The sequence below is a fragment of the Prionailurus bengalensis genome, chromosome D1 (assembly GCF_016509475.1).
Source record: "Prionailurus bengalensis isolate Pbe53 chromosome D1, Fcat_Pben_1.1_paternal_pri, whole genome shotgun sequence".
NCBI lineage: Eukaryota > Metazoa > Chordata > Mammalia > Carnivora > Felidae > Prionailurus > Prionailurus bengalensis.
The window spans coordinates 8,744,352-8,765,499 of NC_057346.1; the positions used below are offsets into that span (position 1 = coordinate 8,744,352).

Here is a 21,148-nt window from a genome sequence, read left to right on the forward strand (position 1 = left end):
CATAATGGGAATTGTTTAAGTCCAGGATGGCATTTTTAAATTACAGTATGTGTCCGTTACAAATAACATTCACAATGTATTTATAATAACACAGGTAGATGTTTATAAGTGAAAAAGACAAATGTATTTAGTTGCTTTTGATTTTTCAGAATGTACTGAAAACAGTCTTAGAAGGCGTTCAGTGCTGGTTGTCTCTTCTTGATCTGATTATGAGTTTTTCATTTTCATTCCACTTTTCCCTGTATTGTAACTTTTCCTGTAGTGACTTACTTTAATACCTTGAGTAAGTCACTGACCTCCCCTCTGCCTCACTTTCATTATCTGTCAAGTGGAGTTAATAATAATACTCACTTCATAGGACTTTTATAATGGTTAAGTTAATATGTGTCTTCATCCCCAAACGCAAGGGAATTAAAAGGAAAAATGAACTACTGGGACCTTACGAAGATAAAAAGCTTCTGCACTGCAAAGGAAACAACCAACAAAACTCAAAGGCAACCAACGGAATGGGAAAAGATATTTGCAAATGACATGTCGTACAAAGGGCTAGTATCCAAAATCTATAAAGAGCTCACCAAACTCCACACCCCAAAAAACAAATAACCCAGTGAAGAAATGGGCAGAAAACATGAATAGACACTTCTCTAAAGAAGACATCCGGATGGCCAACAGGCACATGAAAAGATGCTCAACGTCGCTCCTCATCACGGAAGTACAAATCAAAACCACACTCAGATATCACCTCACGCCAGTCAGAGTGGCCAAAATGAACAAATCAGGAGACTATAGATGCTGGAGAGGATGTGGAGAAACGGGAACCCTCTTGCACTGTTGGTGGGAATGCAAACTGGTGCAGCCGCTCTGGAAAACAGTGTGGAGGTTCCTCAAAAAATGAAAAATAGACCTACCCTATGACCCAGCAGTAGCACTGCTAGGAATTTACCCAAGGGATACAGGAGTCCTGATGCATAGGGGCACTTGTACCCCAGTGTTTATAACAGCACTCTCAACAATAGCCAAATTATGGAAAGCGCCTAAATGTCCATCAACTGATGAATGGATAAAGAAATTGTGGTTTATATACACAATGGAGTACTATGTGGCAATGAGAAAGAATGAAATATGGTCCTTTGTAGCAACGTGGATGGAACTGAAGAGTGTGATGCTAAGTGAAATAAGCCATACAGAGAAAGACAGATACCATATGTTTTCACTCTTATGTGGATCCGAGAAACTGAACAGAAACCCATGGGGGAGGGGAAGGAAAAAAAAAAAAAGAGGTTAGAGTGGGAGAGAGCCAAAGCGTAAGAGACTCTTAAAAACTGAGGACAAACTGAGGGTTGATGGGGGTGGGAGGGAGGGGAGGGTGGGTGATGGGTATTGAGGAGGGCACCTTTTGGGATGAGCACTGGGTGTTGTATGGAAACCAATCTGACAATAAATTTCATATATTGAAAAAAAAAGTATATGTCTTCAGAATAATATCTGACATGAAAAAAGTGTTAGAAATGTTTGCATTAGTCTATTTTATTATATAAAAATCTGTATACATGGTGAGATACTGCTTCACATCCACGAGGATGACTGTTGTCAGAAAAATGAGAGAATGACAAGTGTTGGCAGGGATGAGGAGAAATTGGAGGCCAGATGCATGGCTAGTGGGAATGTACCATGGTGTAGCCACCATGGAGAACAGTTTGGCAGGGCCGCTAATAGTTAAACACAGAATTACCATGTGGTCCCGCAGTTGCATTCCTAGGTAGAGCCTCAAAAGAACTGAAAGCAGAGACTCAGACATGTTGTACCCCATTGCTCGTAGCAGCATCATTCCCAGTACCCCAGAGGTAGAAATCTACTCAACTGTCCATCAACCGATGGATGGAGGAACAAGATGAGGTATATACATATAATGGAGTATTATTTAACCGTTAAAAGAAATGAGATTCTGACACATGCTGCAGTGTAGAGGAACCTGGAAAACATTGTGTAAGTGAAATAAGCCAGACACAGAAGGACAAATACTCTCTAATTCTTCGCACGTGAGGTACCTAGAACAGGGATATTCATAGAGACAAAGTAGACCAGAGGTTCCCAGAGACTAACGGAAGGGAAGAACCTGTTTGGGATGTTGAGTGTCTTCTGGAAATAGATGGTGGTGATGCTTGTACAACATAATGATTGTACTTAATGCCACTGAATCGTACACTTAAAAGTGGCTAGTGATGGTAGATTTTATGGTATGTATTTTTTACTACAAGTAAAAAATTGGGGTAAAAATAAAATCTGTATAAATACAGAAAGTAATATTTTTCCTGATTAAAAACATCAGTGCATGTTATTCATTGTAGAAAACTTTGGAAATTTTAATAAGCATGTAAAATAAAATTCATCCATTATTCTACTCTCCATAACCACTAATAACTTTCCATGCTTTTTTCTTTTTAGTTTAGTTTGTTTATTTGGGGGGGTGGTGGGGAAGAGCAGAGAGAGAGGGAGAAAGAATCCCATGTGGGGCTCAAACTCATGAACTGTGAGATCATGACCTGAGCCAAAATAGAGTCGTAAGCCTACCGGACTGAGCCACCCAGGTGCCCACATTTCTGTGCTTTTTAAAACCCATCTTGTGGTGACATTTTATGCAAACATGAATGAAATGAAATAAGGGTGATAGGAAAATATTAAAGTTGCATATTCTGTATCGTGTTTGAAATTGTGTGAATCTATCCACATGTATTGTTGTTGTTGTTAAGTTTATTTATTTTGAGAGGGACCGAGAGAGCGCCAGCAAGGGAGGGGCAGAGAGAGAGGTGCAATCTCAAGCAGGCTTGGTCAGCATAGAGCCTGATGCGGGGCTCAAACGCCCAAAAACTGAGATAGTGACCTGAGCTAAAATCAAGAGTCAGACCCTTAACCGACTGACCCACCCAGGTGCCCACATTTTTAAAATGTGAAGAGATTCACTTAATTTTGAGGCTGACAGTCATGGTGAATTGTAGACTATGTTCGTGCTAATGCCATTATGGGGGAGCCACGTTAGCAGATAGATAGATGATAGATAGATAGATGATTGATAGATAGATAGATAGATAGATAGATAGATAGAAAGAAAGAAAGAAAGAAAGAAAGAAAGAAAGAAAGAAAGAAAGAAAGAAAGAAAGAAATGTTTTCTGGGGCCCTGGGCGGCTCAATCGCTTAAGCCCGTGACTCTTGATCTCAGCTCAAGCATTGATATCAGGGTCTTGGGTTCAAGCCTCACATTGGGCTCCATGCTGGGCACCAAGCCTACTGTGTTTCCTAATCTCTGACCAGAGCAGGTGGACCATGCACTGACTCATCAGGTGATGGTGTAGTGCTGAAATAACCGCCCTTCCCCAAACCAGTAACTTTGGGATGGAAGTTAAATGTGACCTGATGCCCTGACGGTTGAACGATCCCCCTGACAGTGTGTGCTGTTAATTTAGGAGTGGATATGCTATAGGTGCTTAGAAAATAGGATTTTAAAAGCAAAAAAATTTTTTTTTTTAATTTTTTTTTTCAACGTTTTTATTTATTTTTGGGACAGAGAGAGACAGAGCATGAACGGGGGAGGGGCAGAGAGAGAGGGAGACACAGAATCGGAAACAGGCTCCAGGCTCTGAGCCATCAGCCCAGAGCCTGACGCGGGGCTCGAACTCACGGACCGCGAGATCGTGACCTGGCTGAAGTCGGACGCTCAACCGACTGCGCCACCCAGGCGCCCCAAAGCAAAAAATATTTTTAAGCTCACAAAAATCTCCGGGAAATCCAGACTGGTGCTGGAGAAGCAGGTGGGTGCCATGTGTCCTGGACCTCAGCCGGCAGGCCCGCTTCCTGTCTAGGTGGGCGGGGCCGGAAATGCGGAGGTGGCCCGCGCTCTCGCCCCACCCCTTTCTGCCTTTATTCCCTTGACAAAATTAGTCTAGACTTGAGTTTTGAATTACGTGAGAATTTTGGGAGTAGTGTCCCTGGGGGAAAAAAAAAAAAAAAAAGATCATTGGTTTTAAGTGCGTTTTTTCTCCCCATTGAACATACCAGGAGAGAATATCTGACATTAAATATACTTTTGTAAACATCATTTAAAATGTCTGTATAGTTTTCTTTCATATAGATATACCATGATTTATTTAATCCATTTCTTTGGACATTTAGGTGGCTTCCAGTTTTCAAGTATTCTAAATAACTTAAAGGCGAACATCCTCAGATATACTTTTTTATGTATGTGGTTTATAATCTCCTTGCAATAAATTACTAGGGATAGAATTACCTGGTAAAGTTTGTTTTATAAGTTGTTTGCTCAAATTATTTGCCTGTTTTTCTGATGAGGTATTGTTTATTTTCTTGGTTAGCAAAATCTCTCTAAATGTGCTATTTGACCAAAAAAAAATCATAAAAATGAAAACTAATTTTAAACATTTAGTTAAATGACTTTCAGCCTTTTACTTGAAGCCACGTTTTTCTGAAAGCATTGTGAATACTCTATTTGCTGTCGATGATTTTCATGAGTTGCTTTCCACTAATTCTTTCTAAATTAAAGAAAGCCTAAGTATTATGGTCTTACTGCACATACTCATTGTGATCAAAGTATCTTTTGAAAATTTTTTAAATATTTCATCATTAATGAGTATGTATTGTACTAAAGTGTTTTTCAAACTGCAGATTCCAACCGTTAGTGGATTGTGAAACCAATTGGGTAGCTCCCAGCAAGATTTTAAGGAAATCAGAAAGAACAGAATATATAAAAGCACACCATCTTTCGCACGGGTATTATTTCATGAACTATTTGTTTAGCTTTTTTATAAAGTATATGTGTCCTGGGTCATGGTGTAGAATAGAATTCATACTGTGAGTCACAATTTTAAAAAGGGTTTTTTTGGAAAGGCTTTAGTTAGAATGTTAAGAATGGAGTCTTCCTGTGAAGGTTTGAGTCTCAGATCTACCACTTTTCCAGCTTCGTGACCTTGGGTTAGGTACCTCACCTCCTTCACACCTTGTCTTTTTGAGGGTAAAATGGGAATAATGTATCTACCTTATGAAGCTGCTGTGACGATGAAATGAATTAATCTAAGCAACTGCTTAAAGTAAACATCAGCTATTACTGTTAACATAGTGATTAATACAGGCTTATTTTTCATCATAGAAAATTTTTAAATACATTAAAAACTGCTTCCCATAATCTCATCCCACCAAGATAATCACTAGAAGAATCTTTTCTCCTTAATACCCTAGGAATATAAAAATTTAATGCCCACACAAGTTTTAGTCATTTGATGAGAATTATGTGTCCACGTATGCAGTCTCAGAAGAGAAGCTTTAAAGATTAACGATCTAACATGTCCAGAAATTTTGGCATGTAAATATAACCTACCTAAACTAGGTTCACAAAAGATAAGAGTTAAGCCTAAGCCACTTTGTAGAATAAAGATGAAAGCAATGAGGTTAAGAAGTCTGAAATGTTAGGACACCTGGGCTGCTGAGTCATTTGGGCCAATTCTTGATTTCAGCTCAGGTCATGATCTCACGGTTTGTGGGTTCAAGCTCTGGGGTGGGCTCCTTGCTGACAGTGTGGAGCCTGCTTGGAATTGTCTTTCCCCCTCTCTCTGCCCCTACCCCCCACTTGCGCGTGCTCTCTCTCTCTCTCTCTCTCTCTCTCTCTCTCAAAAATAAATAAATAAACTTAAAAACCTTAAACTTAAATAAACTGAAAAAATGTTTTTTTTATAAAGAAGAACTCATTATAACAGCTTTATGTGGGCAGCTATTTCATTAACTCCTAAAGTTGAGACCCTTTAAATATAGCTCTTATTATAAGTCCTACTCAAATGAGCCTGACCAAGTAGACAGATTTCTTAACAACTTCTCCCAAGGTGATCTCATCCCTTCTGTGACTTTAAATCCCATGTAGATGCCCATAAATTGTTACATTTCCATTTTTAACTCACTTCTCCTCTGAGCCCTGGACTTAAACATCCAACTTTCTGCTTCATGTCCCTTCTTGGAAATTGCACAGATGTTTTAAAGTCAACATAACTAAACAGCTTTTGATTTTCTTCCCCCCACTGAAACTTGTTCTTCCTAGGGCCTTTCCTGTTGTCAGTGAGCATCGCCCAGCTGTTCAAGCCTGAAGCCGGAGAGTGTCTTTTATTCTGCCTTCTCCCCCAGTCCCTACCTCCAGTCCCATCAGGAGCTCCTGTCACTTGCACCTCCAAAATATGTCTCCAGTGTGTCCTGTTCCCCACGTCCCTGCAGGCACTGCTTGGGGCTGGCCAGCCACGGTGTACTAGGAACTGTGCTTATCTGCCTCTGCTCTTGAGCCTGGAACTTGGGGTGATTTGTCCTAACGCACGTCAGGCATGTGCCCGGATTAAAACCATGAATAACTTCCCATTTCACTCAGGACAAAATCCACATTCCTTACCCTGAGCCTAAAAGGCCCCAAAGCCCTTCTTCTTCTCCAGAATTTCTCATCATCCTCTCTCTCTTTTTGACCACACTGGCCTTCTCTCAAGAGTGGAACTCACCCAGAATTTTTACTTTGAGACTTCATACACACTTTACATTTTTCTCTGCCTGGCACACCTCCCTCTCTCTCCTATACACGGATTTTCATCCATCTAGTCTCAGTTTCTATGTTACTTCCTCAGTGAGGCTTTGCCCAACCACCCAGTAGGATTCCTCCTGCTGCCCCGAACCCATCATTCTCCATCACGGCACCCTATTGTCCTATTTGTTTCTTTCATAGCACGCATCATGATTCATTCGTTATATATTTCTTTATAACAACTTCCTCCTGTTTTATTCCTCATTAAATATGAAGTAATGAGTGAATAACTGAGTAAAAAGGAAAAAGGGTAAATTTTGGAAGGAGCACATTTATTTATAAGCTTGCTTATTTCCAACGTTTATAAGATCTAGGTCTTTCGGAGGATCTTTTACGTTTTCAGAGTGCATTGTAATATTTCATCACTAGGGGGCAGTTCTACCTCTCTGATCAAGTTTACCTAGTTTATTACCTCAGACCTTGGTTTTTTTATGCTGTATCATCTACTTCCTTCATATGTCTCTTTTGAGGAAAAGTATTCAAATTGGGAGATCCTGATCATGTTCACATAAATCTATATGTATTCCTGTCATGTTTATTGGTTCTCTGTTGGTATACTGTATTACAGGCTATGCTACATCAAACTTTAGAAAATTAAATTTTATATTTATATATAGTTTCACATTTTTAATATATAATATTTTAATACCGTTATCCTCTGGATTTTGGGGGGAAAGGCATTAGGTCAGGGTGGGCAATCTGTCTTGTCAGCATCATAATATCTCTACAAAATGATTTTTTTAAGTTAATTTGTTTATTTTGAGAGAGAGGGTGAGAGAGAATCACAAGTGCAGGCAGCACGGAGCCTGACACGGGGCTGGAACCTGTGAACCCTGAGATCATGGCCTGACCTGAAATCAAGAATCAGATGCCTAACCGACAGAGCCACCCAGGCGCCCCAACAAAATCTTAATATAAGATACAGGCACACAGGTGTGCAAAATGATCTTTTTCCTGTTGGCAACACTCAAATTACATGAAAGGAGCAACAGTCTGTAGATCTCTATCCTTTCCTGGGAATTTATGGCAAGGATTTCTGAGCATTTCCCCCAAACTTAATATCATTAGCCTTGTTTAAAAAACAAACAAACAAAAAAAACCCCCAAACTGAGTCTGGAGATGTTTTATTTATTACCAGCCTTCAGATTAGCCAATAACCATACTTACTCTTAAGGTAATTTTTCAGTTCTGCAAATTTGAAATGCTTTACTCTAGCAAAATCAGAAGCATGTGGTCAAGAAACTTTGGTCAAGAATCCCATAGTTACAAGCTGACAGGCTGTATAAACTGTCAACTTTACATTTGTTACATCGGCCAAAGCGATGTCATGTTAAGTGGCAAACAGACACGTGCCATCCTTTGTCACCATCATGTCAACTGCTATTTACAGACATCTGAATGTCTGTATGATTTTGTTGATTATAGTGCTGATATTTTCAACCCTGGTTATAATTTACTATTTTTAAAGCCTGTAACAGTTTCCAGCCAAGCATTCATTAAGTGCTAATGCCGAAAAATGCATCTGAAAATCAGTTATTTGGGAATAGAGGTTAGAAGTGACAAAAAGCTATGAAGAAAGCAAAAATCTGTTGTGATACATATTACTTTTAATTTAGGAGAATTCTTAATTGTTAGAGAGCTGGCAAAATAAAAGCAGCACTAAAGCATACATACCTTTAACTTCAGGAAAATTATTGCATAACCAGGCAAGAATGATGGATATGGTGTGGCTGTAATGTGTCTCTAAGTCCAATTATCGTCTCTACAAGTATTTTTGATTATTTGAAAAGTGGACATAGGAATGTAAAAAAATCTTATTTCAAATGTTTGTTCTACCTAAGTATATTTTAACACAAAAATGTGATAAGAATATTATAGATTTATGAACAATTAGAACCCATCTCCCTATTTTACCTTTTGGTTCATCAGGAAAATAACTCTTGAATTATGAGACCAACAATTTCCAAAACCTTTGAGAATATGTCCCTCATAAAGTGTGATCATTTTATGCTTACATGTATATGTGTGTATATATCTATATCTAATCTATATCTATATCTATATCTATATCTATATCTATATCTATATCTATATCTATATCTATAAGAGTATAGATGGGGTACCTGGGTGGCCCTGTTGGTTGAGCATCTGACTCTTAATTTTGGCTTAGGTCATGATCCCAGGGTTATGAGATTGAGCCCCGCGTTGGGCTCCATGCTGAGCATTCATTCTCTCTTGAGATTCATTCCCTCTCTCTCTCTGTCTCTCTCTCTGTCTCCCTCCCTCCCTCCCTCCTTCCCTCCCTCCCTCCCTCCCTCTCTCACTCTCTCTCCCTCTCTCCCCTGCATTTTCTCTCTAAAAGAAAAAAAGAAAAAATACAGATAACATATACATACATATTTATATGTACACACATACACACATTTCCTCCATTAATTTATATAACCAACCACTTATAAAGACACTAAAAGCTGACAGCCATTGATATTACTGTGGGGTTGTATATGAGTGTGTCACATAACTTTTGCCCTTTCAGTCCCATCTCTTTCCATGTGTCATTATATTAGTGCACCCATATTCTCATCAGCTATCACTTTTAGATTGAAGGTGCTGTAGTTGTTGTTACTTTTGTATCCTTTATCCTTTTATAGGTTGCCTTCCAGCCTTTGTTTTGTAGACTTGGTCTTCCTGTGTGTGATAAGATTAAAACGTGATAGTTGTTCCCCATTTTATGAATAGTGTTTTGTTCCCCAGATCCATTTTCAGGTTAACTGCTTCGAATTTAGGATCTGTTTTTCCATGAAAATAATATACATGGTGGCTCAATTTCCAAGCCAACCCACAGAACCTGTTTCTTCATAACTAACTTAATCACCATTTACAGCCTGGTTTCTATGAGAAAATTATGCATTGCAATTTCTAACTCTGGATCAAGAAAACATACTTAACTCCCTGGATCCATCTACTACACACACACACACACACACACACACACACACACACACACACACCATACCACACACATTCACTTTAGAGACTCCTTTCTCCACTTTGTACCCCATTCTGGATTTGGTACCCCAAATCTGGCACAGCTGATTTTCAATACAGATGATTTCCCGGAGGAATGGAGCCTGGGAATGCCATGATGCTTAAAGAGGAGTTAGAAGATGAGGCCCAATAGGATTGTCATCTACTTTGTTCCTGCCCATAGCCTTTGGCAGTTTGGGTTGTGATTCTAGTGGAGTTGGGAGCTACGGGAATCTTCATTAAGGATGTGAGCAGCTTCCATGTTTTAACTGAAAACAAGTAGGCTCTGGTTGTGCAAAATCAGGTGCTGATGAAGGGTATCGACAAAAAACCTACAACTAACATCCTGCTTAATGGTGAAAGATGGAATGCCTGTCCCCTAAGATCAGGCAAAGGTGACTAGCCTCACCATTCCTGTTTAATGTCATGCTGGAAGTCTTAGCCTGTGTATTAAGGTGGAAAAAAAAAAGGAAAATTAAAAAGGCATATGGATTGAAAAGGAAGAAATAAAACTGTCTGGTTTTGACAATGATTGTTGTTTACATTTAAAAAATCACAAGGAATGTACAAAAAAATCTTAGAACTAATAAGTGAGTTTATTTAGCAAAGTCCCTGGATACAAGATGAACACACAAAAATCCATTGTATTTCTATGTACTAGCAATGAACACCTGGAAACTGAAAATTTTTTTAAAGAACATTTACAATAGCTCCCCAAATTGACATTTTTTAAATTTTATTTTTTATTTTTTACAATTTATATCCAAATTAGTTAGCGTATAGTGAAACAATGATTTCAGTAGTAGATTCCTTAATGCCCCTTACCCATTAGGCCCATCCCCCCTCCCACAGCCCCACCAGTAACCCTCAGTTTGTTCTCCATATTCATGAGTCTCTTCTGTTTTGTCCCTCTCCCTGTTTTTAAATTATTTGTGTTTTCCTTCCCTTATGTTCATCTGTTTTGTCTCTTAAAGTCCTCATATGAGTGAAGTCATATGATATTTGTCTTTCTCTGACTGAGTTATTTCACTTAGCATAATACCCTCCAATTCCATCCACGTAGTTGCAAATGGCAAGATTCCATTCTTTTTGATTGCCAAGTAATACTCCATTGTATATATGTACCACATCTTCTTTACCCATTCATCCATTGATGGACATTTGGGCTCTTTCCATACTTTGGCTCTTGTTGATAGTGCTGCTATAAACATGGTGGGTGGGCCCACGTGTCCCTTCGAAACAGCACACCTGTATCCCATGGATAAATGCCTAATAGTGCAATTGCTGGGTCGTAGGGTAGGTCTATTTTTAGTTTTTTGAGGAACCTCCATACTGTTTTCCAGAGCAGCTGCACCAGCTTGCATTCCCACCCAAATCGTCATTTTGAGGTTTAAATCTAACAAAATATGTATAGGATCTATCTTTTGAAAATTATAATACTCTGAGGAAAGAAAGACCAAAGTAGTGGAGAAGCTTACTTTGTGGATTGGAAGACTTAACGTAGTAAAGATGTCAGTTCTTCTCATTGATTTATTATCTTGTTCCTGATACTAGAGGAAAAGCTTTCAACTTTTAACAATTAGTTGTGGGCTTGTCATATGTAGCCTTTATTATGTTGAGGTATGTTCCTCTATATTGTAAACTTGTTGAGAGTTTTTATCAGAAATGGGTGTTGAATTTTGTCATGCTTTTTCTGCATCTGTTGTGTTGATGATATGATTTTTAACTTTCTCTCTATTAATGTGGTGTATCACATTGGTTTATTTGCATATGTTGAACCATCCTTACATCCCAGGAATAAATTCCACTTCATCATGGTGTATGATCCTTTTAATGTGCTGTTGAATATTTTGCTAATATTTTGTTGAGAATTTTTACATCTATTTTCATCAAAGGTACTGGCTTGTTGTTAACTTCTCTGGTAGTGTCCTTATCTGGCTTTGGTATCAGGTTAATTTTGGCCTCATAAAATAAGTTTGGGAATATTCCTTTCTCTTTAGTTTTTCAGAAGAGTTTGAGAAGAATTGGCATTAATTCTTTTTTTAAATGTTTGGTAGAATGTACCAGTTAAACCATTTGGTCCTGGACTTTTCTTTTTTGGGAGGTTTTGATTACTCATTTAATCGTTTTACTCATATTGGTCTGCTCAGATTTTTTATTTCTTCATGGTAGGTTGTATGTTTCTAGGAATTTGTCCATTTATCTTAGGTTGTCCAATATGTTGGTATATAATTGTTTCATAGTAGTCTCTTGTGATCCTTTGTACTTGAGTGGTGGCTGTTGTAATATCTCTTCTTTAATCTGATAAGTATATTTTTGAGTCTTCTTTATTAGTCTAGCAAAAGGTTTTTGTTAGTTTTATGTTTTCAAAAAAACAACTCTTAGTTTCATTCATCTTTTCTATTATTTTCTGTTCTCTTTCATTTATGTTCTGTTCATTGTTATTTCCTTCCTTTTGCTAACCTTGGGCTTAGTTTTTTCCTCTTTTTCTAGTTTCTTGAGGTTTAAAGTTTGAGATCTCTCTTTTTTCTTAATGTAGCTATTTATCATTATACACTTCCTTCTTAGAACTGCTTTTGTTGCATTCCATAAGTTTTGAGTTGTTGTGTTTCCATTTTTGTTTGTTTCAGGATTATTGTTATTACTATTTTTATCTTTTGATTTCTTCTTTGGACAATTGGTTGTTCAGGAGTGTATTATTAGTTTTCACATATTTGTGAACTTTATAGTTTCTCTCCTGTTATTGATTTCTAGTTTCATATTGTTGTGGTTGGAAAAAATACTTGGTATGATTTCGGTCTTCTTGAATTTTTAAGACTTGTTTTATGACCTAACATAGGACCTATCTTGGAGAATATTTAGTGTGCACTTGAGAAGATTATATATTCTGGTGCTGTTGGGTGGAATGTCTATTAGGTCCATTTGATCCAAAGCATAGTTAAAGCCTAATATTTCCCAGTTGATTTTCTGCCTGGATGATCTATCCACTGTTGAAATTGGGGTATTGAAGTCCCCTACTATTGTTGTTTTTCCCTTTAGATTTGTTAGTCTTTACCTAATATATTTGGGTGTTCCATGTTGGGTGAACATATTTTTAAAATTGTTACATCTTCTTGATGAGTTGACTCCTTTATCATTATCATAAGTGCCTTCTTTTTCTCTTATTATAGCTTTTGAATTAAAGTCTATTTTGTCTGATATGAGTATATCGAACTCTGTTTTGGTTTCCACTTGCATGGGGTATCTTTTTCTAACCTTTCACTTTGAGCTTTTGTGTCCTTGAAGCTGCAGTGAGTCTCTTGTAGGTAGCATATAGTTGGGTCTTGTTTTTTATCCATTCAGCCACTCTATTCCTTTTGAATGGAGAATATAATCTATTTACATTTAGCGTAATTATGATAGGTAAGGACTTACCAGTGCCATCTTATTCATTATTTTCTGGCTGTTTTGTAGCTCCCATATTCTTTTATTCCTTTCTTGCTGTATTCCTCTGTAAATTGATGATTTTATATAGTGGTATCTTTGATTCCCTTAATCCTTTGTGTATCTGCTGAGGTTTTTGCTTTGTGACTACCATGAAACTTATATAAAACATCTATAGATAATTACTGTCTGTTTTATTCTGATAACAACTTTGATCACATGCCACAAAACTACCTTTTTACTTCCCCCTTTCAGTTTTTGATTAATCACTTTATATTATATAGTTATTAACAAATTGTTGTAGCTATAGTTATTTTTATACTTTTGTCCTTTAATCTTTATACTGGAGTTAAGTGGTGAATACCCTACCATATTACAGTATTAGAATATTCTAAATGTGACTGCATTCTTATTTTTACCAGTGTGTTGTACATTTCCATGTTACTAATTAACATCCATTCATTTTATTTTGTTTTATTTTTTTAGTACTCTCTACACCCCTTTGTGGGGCTTGAACTCATGACCCCAAGATCAAGAGTCACATGCTCTTCTTACTGAGCCAGCCAGATGTCCCACTTCCTTTCATTTTAACCTCAAGAATTCTTTTTATCACTTCTTATAAAGCAGGTCTAGTGGTGAAGAACTTCCTCACCTTTCATTTGTCTGGGAAAGTCTTTGTGTCTCTTTCATTTCTGAAGGACAGCTTTGTCAGAGTGTTTTTTGTTGGTGTTTTTCCTGTCAGCATGTTTTGTATGTAATTTCAGTGTCTCCTGGCCTATAAGGTTTCTGCTGAGAAATGCAGTGATAGCTTTATGGGGATTCCCTTGTAAATTACAAGCTGCTTTTCTCTTGCTGCTTTTAAGATTCCTTCTCTGTCTTTGATCTTTGGCAGTTTTATTGTAATGTGTCTTGAAGAACATCTTTTCAAGTTGAGTTTGTTTGGGGACCTATGAACTTCATGAATTTGCATGTCTAAATCTCTCCCAGATTTTGGAAATTCTCAGCCTTTCTTATTTCTTTAAATAAGCTTTTTGGTGTCTTCTCCCTCTATTTTCTGTCTGGCACTCCAGTAATTCATGGATTGTTTGTTTTGATCGTCAAAACACCAGTAGATCACATAGGCTTTCTTACCCTTTTCCATTCTTTTTTCTTTTTCTCTGACCGAATAGTTTCAAAGATCCTATCTTCTAATTCACAGATTCTTTCTTCTGCCTGGTCCATTCTGTTGTTGATGGTCTTGCTTACATTTTCCATTTCATTCATTGTATTATTCAGCTCCAAAAGTTCTTTTTGGTTCTCTTTTATGATTTCAAAACTCTTTGTTAAACTTACCATTTTGTTCATGCATTTTTCCTCCTGATTTCATTGAATTATCTTTCTGTGTTTTTTTTTCTTTTTTTCTTTTTTTGGAGCTCATTGAGTTTCCTTAAAAGCCTTATTTGGAATTCTTTATCAGGTAAGCAGCAGATCTTCATGTCTTTGTTGTCGGTTACTGGAAGATTATTGTGTTCTCTCAGTGGTGTCATGTTTCCTTCATTTTTCATGTGCCTTGAAGTCTCATGATGCTGTTTTCACATTTGTAGTAGCAGCCATCTCCTCCAGTCTTCACTGACTGATTTTGGGAGGGAAATACTTTTTGTCAGCCCTGCTAGGGATTCTGAGGCTTTCTCTGGCCTTCAGTGGATTCACCTGCTGTAGTCTTGCTTCCTCTTGTGGCAGGATCTGAAGCTTATGTGTCTTCTCTGGATTCTGCAGAGCCAGGTTGTGTACTGACAACCTTCCTTTTACTTTTCCAAGGGCAGTCTCTCCCAGGCCCATAGGTTCGTGCGCATTCTTACTAGTCGTCTACATAAGCTCAGCATTGCTTCCCTTGGGAGTGTGCATGGGGAGTTGGCCACCGGCTCAGAAGGGGGATGTATGGGTGAGATGTGTGGAGTGCTTGGGGTATCTTTGGGCTGGTTGGCTGAATCTGTGGGTGAGGCATTCCCAGTGCTCATGGGAGGGCCTTCTACCAGAACACATGACATGGTCAGTAAGACTCATGTCTCTTTGATATATTGTGAGCCCTGGCTGCTGTCTCCTAGCCACTCACTGACACCTATTTGTTCAGCTCAAACTCAGTACTCTGGATGAGGCAACAGGCCTGTTTGGCAGCATTTTCTCAAAATGGCTCTCCTCATTCTTGGGCCACACCAAAGTTTCAGCCTCCTGCCTGTATCCCACAGCTCTCACCATGTTGTGGGTGGGTGCCAAGTTATCATTGCGAAGCTGGGATATGATAGGGACACGTCTTTATTGTCCATCTTGCTGATACCACTCCCTCACCACAGTTAATTTGAAAACACTTTCATTACTCCAAATGGAAATTCTATACCATTTAGCTATCACTCCCCAACCCCACATTTCCCTCCCCCTATACAATTACGTATATACTTTTTATATCTGTAGATTTGCCTATTCTGGATACTACATGTAAATGGAATCATATTATAAGTCATCTTTTGTAACTGACTTCTTCCATTTAGTATATTAAAAACATTTTTAATGTTTATTTATTTTTGAGAGAGAAAGTGCGCGCACAAGCCAGGGAGGGACAGAGAGAGAGGGAGACACAGAATCCAAAGCAGTCTCCAGGCTCCGAGTTGTCAGCACAGAGCCCAACATGTATCTTGAACCAGCAGACCACAAGATCGTGACCCGAGCCAAAGTCGGACATTCAACTGAGTGCGCCACCCAGGTGCCCCCCATTTAGTATATTTTTAAGGTTCATCTATGTTGTAGCATATATCAGTACTTCATTTTTATGGCCAAATAATATTCAATTTTATGGATATACTACATTTTGTTTACAGTTTTGTCCCTTCATGGATATTTGGATTATTTTAACTTCTTGGTTATAGCCAAGGTACAAAGGCAACTAATGAAGGAAGGATACTTACTCTTTTCAACAAAGGGTATAATGTTGGAACAATTGGACATCCATATGGAAAATAAAAAGGAATCTTGACCTAAACTGCACACTTTATACAAAAATCAACTTAAAATTGATTGAGATCTAAATGTAAAAGTTAAACTATGACACTCCTAAAACAAAGCATCAGAGAAAATCTTTGGGACCTAGAGTAGGCCAAGAATTCTTACATAGGATGCTAAAAGCACAATCTAAAGAAAAAAATATATGAATTGGAATTCATCAAAATTAAAAACTTTTACTCTGCCAATGACACAGTCAAGAGAATGAAAAGACAAGCTAGAGTATGAGAAAATACTTGCAAATCACATGTCCAGTTAAGTTCTAGTATCGCTAATATGTAGGGAACTCTCAAAACTCAACACTAAAGAGCAAACAACCCAATTAAAAAATGGTAACAGATATGAACAGGCACTTCACCAAAGAGAATATAGAGATGACAAATAAGCACATAAAAATATATTCATGGGCATCTGGACTTGAACTTGCACATACATACAACTCTGGGCCATTTGAAGCTTTCTGTTAGTGGTATAAGAGACAAAATGATGCCATTCTCCCAAATGGCTTTGGAAAAAGTGATGGAAATCCACCTCCTCACCCCCAAACCAATGTCTTCAGTTTTTGGAGAAAATGCAAATGAAAACCACAATGCAATACCACGACATACCTGCTGGAAACAAATTGTAGTTCATCCACACAGTGGAATACTTGTCCGCAGTAAATAGGAATGAATTGTGGACGTCTGCACATGACAACTTGGATGAATCTTGTAGGCATTCTGCTGAGTGAAAGAAGCCCGTTTCAAAAGGTTGCGTATGGTATGGTTATATTTATGTGACGTTCTGAAATGACTACACTATAGGATGGAGACCAGATCCATGGTTGCCGGGGGTTAGGGATGGGGGAGGGTGTGACTCCAGAGGAACAGCCCAAGGGAATTTTGGGGGTGATGAAACTGTTCTGTATTGATTGTGGCGGTGGTCGCACAAATGTATACAGGTGTTAAAATACATAGAACTACATCCAGTCAGGTGCTTGCTAACTGGGGGGCAATCTTGAACTATAAGACCAGGAGGAAATAGCCATCATGAAATAATGTTTTATGAGATGAAAAACGAAAAAAAAGGAGTAGCTTTTTTTCTGAAATAGCCTCTTGTTCTTCTCACAGTTTTAGGCTCTTTGAAAAAAATGTATTTTTTCCTCCTAAGTACTTTTTTCAGAGACCTGTCTTCACTATTTTCTAAAAGCCTTCCTGATTTTTTTTTTTTAGAAAAAAATTTTTAGAAAAATTTTAGCTTAAATCTCAAAAAAAAATACCACTCAAATTGTCTTATTATCTTGGGGGGGTTGTAAGATTGTTTCTTCTAGTAAGTGTGATTCATGAGGTCTTAGAAATCTTTGTTGCAGATTTTTTTCTAAAGTGACACTGGTACCAAAATAGGACCATTATGTTTTTCTGGTATAATGTTAGCCATCTTACACAGGCTGAATTGATTTCATTCTGAGACATTCTATTGTATTTGAATTCTTCCTATTACAAAGAATAAGAAAAGCATACCTTTTGACATCTTATGGCAGACAAAGTTTGAAAGGGACCATAAAATAAAGGGTGATCCTGAATGCAGTACATCCATTTCCAGAGTAAATACAGGACTAGAATGTATAATAGGAGCTTAACTTGTATGGACCAAAAGTTAACCTTCTGTATATTATACTCGACGTTTGTCAAATCCCTATTAGAATCCTCTTCATCTCTGAGCTTGGCAACGTAAGCAAGATGTGGAAACAGTTGGCAGGTTTCCTGAGAAGGCAATGGAAATTAGAGTAGAGAATGAAAATAAAACCTTCAAGAGAAGGTTGAAAGAATTGAGGTTTCCTACGGAAGGGAGGTGAAAGCACATGGAGAGCTGGAACATGGATGGTAACTCTTCATTTCATCTGACCAGGGGGTGCAAAAAGGACTGTCCTAAATTTTTCCAGAGAGATTTGTTGGGCATGTGACGACCTTTTGTCTCCATTCCAAGATGATTGAGACCATATTGTACGCACTGTCCTCTTCCCTGGGCTTTTCTCATATTGCACTTTTCTGGTTCGCTCTCTACCATTGGGGACATTCTTATTTTGACTCTCTTTCTCGGAGGGGGTCTCTCCTTGGCTGTCTCTGCTTCCTTCCATCATTTTACCCTTCCTCCTGGAGAAATCTCATGGTTTTTGCTTCTGTCTTATTCATCTCGAATCCATCCTTTCCACAAAACCACCAGTGAGATCTGTCCAAAGTAAAACATGCCATGTCACATCCTGCTCAAAATCCTTCAGCTGCTTCCTGTAGCCTACAGCAGAGGCTCGGACCCACCACCTCTGCAGGGGCTGGATCTGGGAAAGGAGAGGAGGAGTGATGGGTGTCCGTACCCACCCCCCCAGCCACTCCCATCGCTGTGGCAGCCCAACCTGAGAGATGGTTGTTTGCCTGCGTGTGTGAGTTACCCACCCAGCATGTGTGGAAACAAGGTAGAAAATAATGGGCCTATGGAACAAGTTCTGCTCCTGAGAAGAGCATGGGAGACCCTCCAGGCTTGGTCCCCTGCTTGTGCAGCCCCCGCACACCCCATCCTGCCTGGAAGCAAGGGTTCTCTTCCTCGCGTCTTCTGTCACACACGGCCCACAGTTCTCAGGATTCGGTTTTCTCAATAGCAAAACTCTGAAGGCAAGTATAAGCTCTTTAAATTAAGAGAGTGGTTTGAAATACTTTGTAAGGATTGTTTGACATACATTTTAAAGACCCAAGGAGGCCGGCTTTCCCGATTTTTGTCCTACAGTATCTGGAGGGATGTGCCATTTTAGTTTCGAGTTTGGATGGGGTATTGATGAGATGAAAATAGGGATCAAGATTTAGTGTATGTTTATTGGATATTAGTGAAAAAGCCCATTAAGAATTATAATTCTTCTCGGGGCGCCTGGGTGGCTCAGTCGGTTAAGTGTCCGACTTTGACCCAGGCCATGATCTCACAGTTTGTGGGTTCAAGCCCTGCATCGGGCTCTGTGCTGACAGCTCAGAGCCTGGAGCCTGCTACAGATTCTGTGTGTCCCTCTCTCTCTGCTCCTCCCCCGCTCATGCTCTGTCTCTCTCCTTCAAAAATAACTTTAAAAAACATGAAAAAAAAATTAAAAAAAAAAAGAATTGTAATTCTTCTCTGTGGAGTCATAAAATACTGGAGGCACAAGGCCCTTAGAGATCATCTACCTCAATCATTATACAGATGAGAAAAAAACCGAGGCCCTTGTGAGACTTGCCTGGGACACAGGAGACAGTGTGCTTAAGTCTTCAGGGTCCCATTACAGCAATTTCCCTTTTAACACAGGACTTTCTGAACTTGAGATGTATATATGAAGCCCCCCTCCCTTTTAAGTAAAATATATCCATTTACTTTTTTGTGTGAAATGTTTCAAATTGACACAAAAATAGAATAGGAAGCTATTGTTCAAATAACTGATTGCTGTGTGTATATACTTGTGTGTGTGTGTGTATGTATATATATTTATATATATATATATATTTGTATATAAATATATTTATATATATTTAATATTTAGGTAAGGTGACTTAAATTATGGAGTGGTAGGAACTAGTTATCTTCGACATTGGGAATCTCAGCTGAAGCCGTTGACTCTCTCTTAACTAGCAATATGACCTCTAGGCTATTGATTTAATTTCTTGGGTTTATTTCCTGTTGTATTTAAAAAGAAAGTAGAATTACTTTACGATTCTTTGTAACTTCCAAATAATGGTATTAATACATAATAATGTTAATATGTGAATAATAATAACAACAACAATAATGCAGTTGTATCGGGCTTACTACCTACCAGTCATGGTTACAATACACATGTTAAGTAAACACTCATGTAATTCTTGCAACTACTGAGTGAGGTTGGTATAGTTACTGCTGAGGGAACTGAGGCATGGGGGCTGTTAAAGTAGCTCAAGGTGATGCCATTAGTACAAAGTGCAGGTAGGATTAAAGCCTGACAGTCTGGCTCCAGAACTCACCTGTAACTCCTATGCTCCACTGAATGCTCTCTCTTCTCTTTTTTTTTTTTAATATGAAATTTATTGTCACATTGGTTTCCATACAACACCCAGTGCTCATCCCAACAGGTGCCGTCTTTAGTACCCATCACCCACTTTTCCCTCCCTCCCACCTCCCATCAACCCTCAGTTTATTCTCACTTTTTAAGTCTCTTATGGTTTGCCTCCCTCCCTCTCTAACTTTTTTTTCCCCCTCTTCCCCCTCCCCCTCCCCCATGGTCTTCTGTTAAGTTTCTCAGGATCCACATAACAGGGAAAACATATGGTATCTGTCTTTCTCTGCCTGACTTAATTCATTTAGCATAATACCTTCCAGTTCCATCCATGTTGCTGCAAATGGCCAGATTTCATTCTTTTTCATTGCCAAGTAGTATTCTATTGTATATATAAACCACAACTTACTTATCCATTCATCAGCTGATGGACATTTAGGCTCTTTCCATAATTTGTGCCCTCTCTTCTCTTAATCCCGTTACTACTTTGAATTAGATTTAGTAAAAATGAACACTTAAGGAAGTTTCTCATTCCTCTGTTAAATTTTTTAGATAATAAAGTGTGATTAACAAATGTTTAAATTATAAGGGAATAACTCTTATTAAAATGATTAATTCATTCAAGGAAAATTAAGAAGGTTACTAGTTATTAATAATAGTTCTGTATTTAATGTACTGTTTATTGACCAAAACCAAATCTAAATCCAAGTAAGTTACTCCTAGGACTCTATAATCTTTAAAGTTATGTAAAGGCTTTAAAATTTATTTTAAAAAGCGGCGCCTGGGTGGCTCAGTTGGTTGGACGTCAGACTTTGGCTCAGGTCATGATCTCGTGGTTCGTGGGTTCAAGCCCCGCGTTAGGCTCTGTGCTGACAGCTCAGAGCCTGGAGCCTGCTTCAGATTCTGTGTCTCCCTCTCTCTCTGCCCCTCCCCCACATGCGCTCTGTCTCTGCCTCTCAAAAATAAACATTAGAAAAACAAAAAAAATTAAAAGAAATGGAACAAGAGAAATATTCTTATCTTATTAT

The 21,148-nt window shown here is 38.3% G+C and overlaps 1 protein-coding gene across 1 annotated transcript in view; it reads left to right on the forward strand.

Annotated features, from left to right (window-relative positions):
- The window catches only part of FDX1 (ferredoxin 1), a 37,218-nt gene that overhangs the window by 9,200 nt on the left and 6,870 nt on the right, over positions 1–21,148 (forward strand). The window lies entirely within an intron of this gene.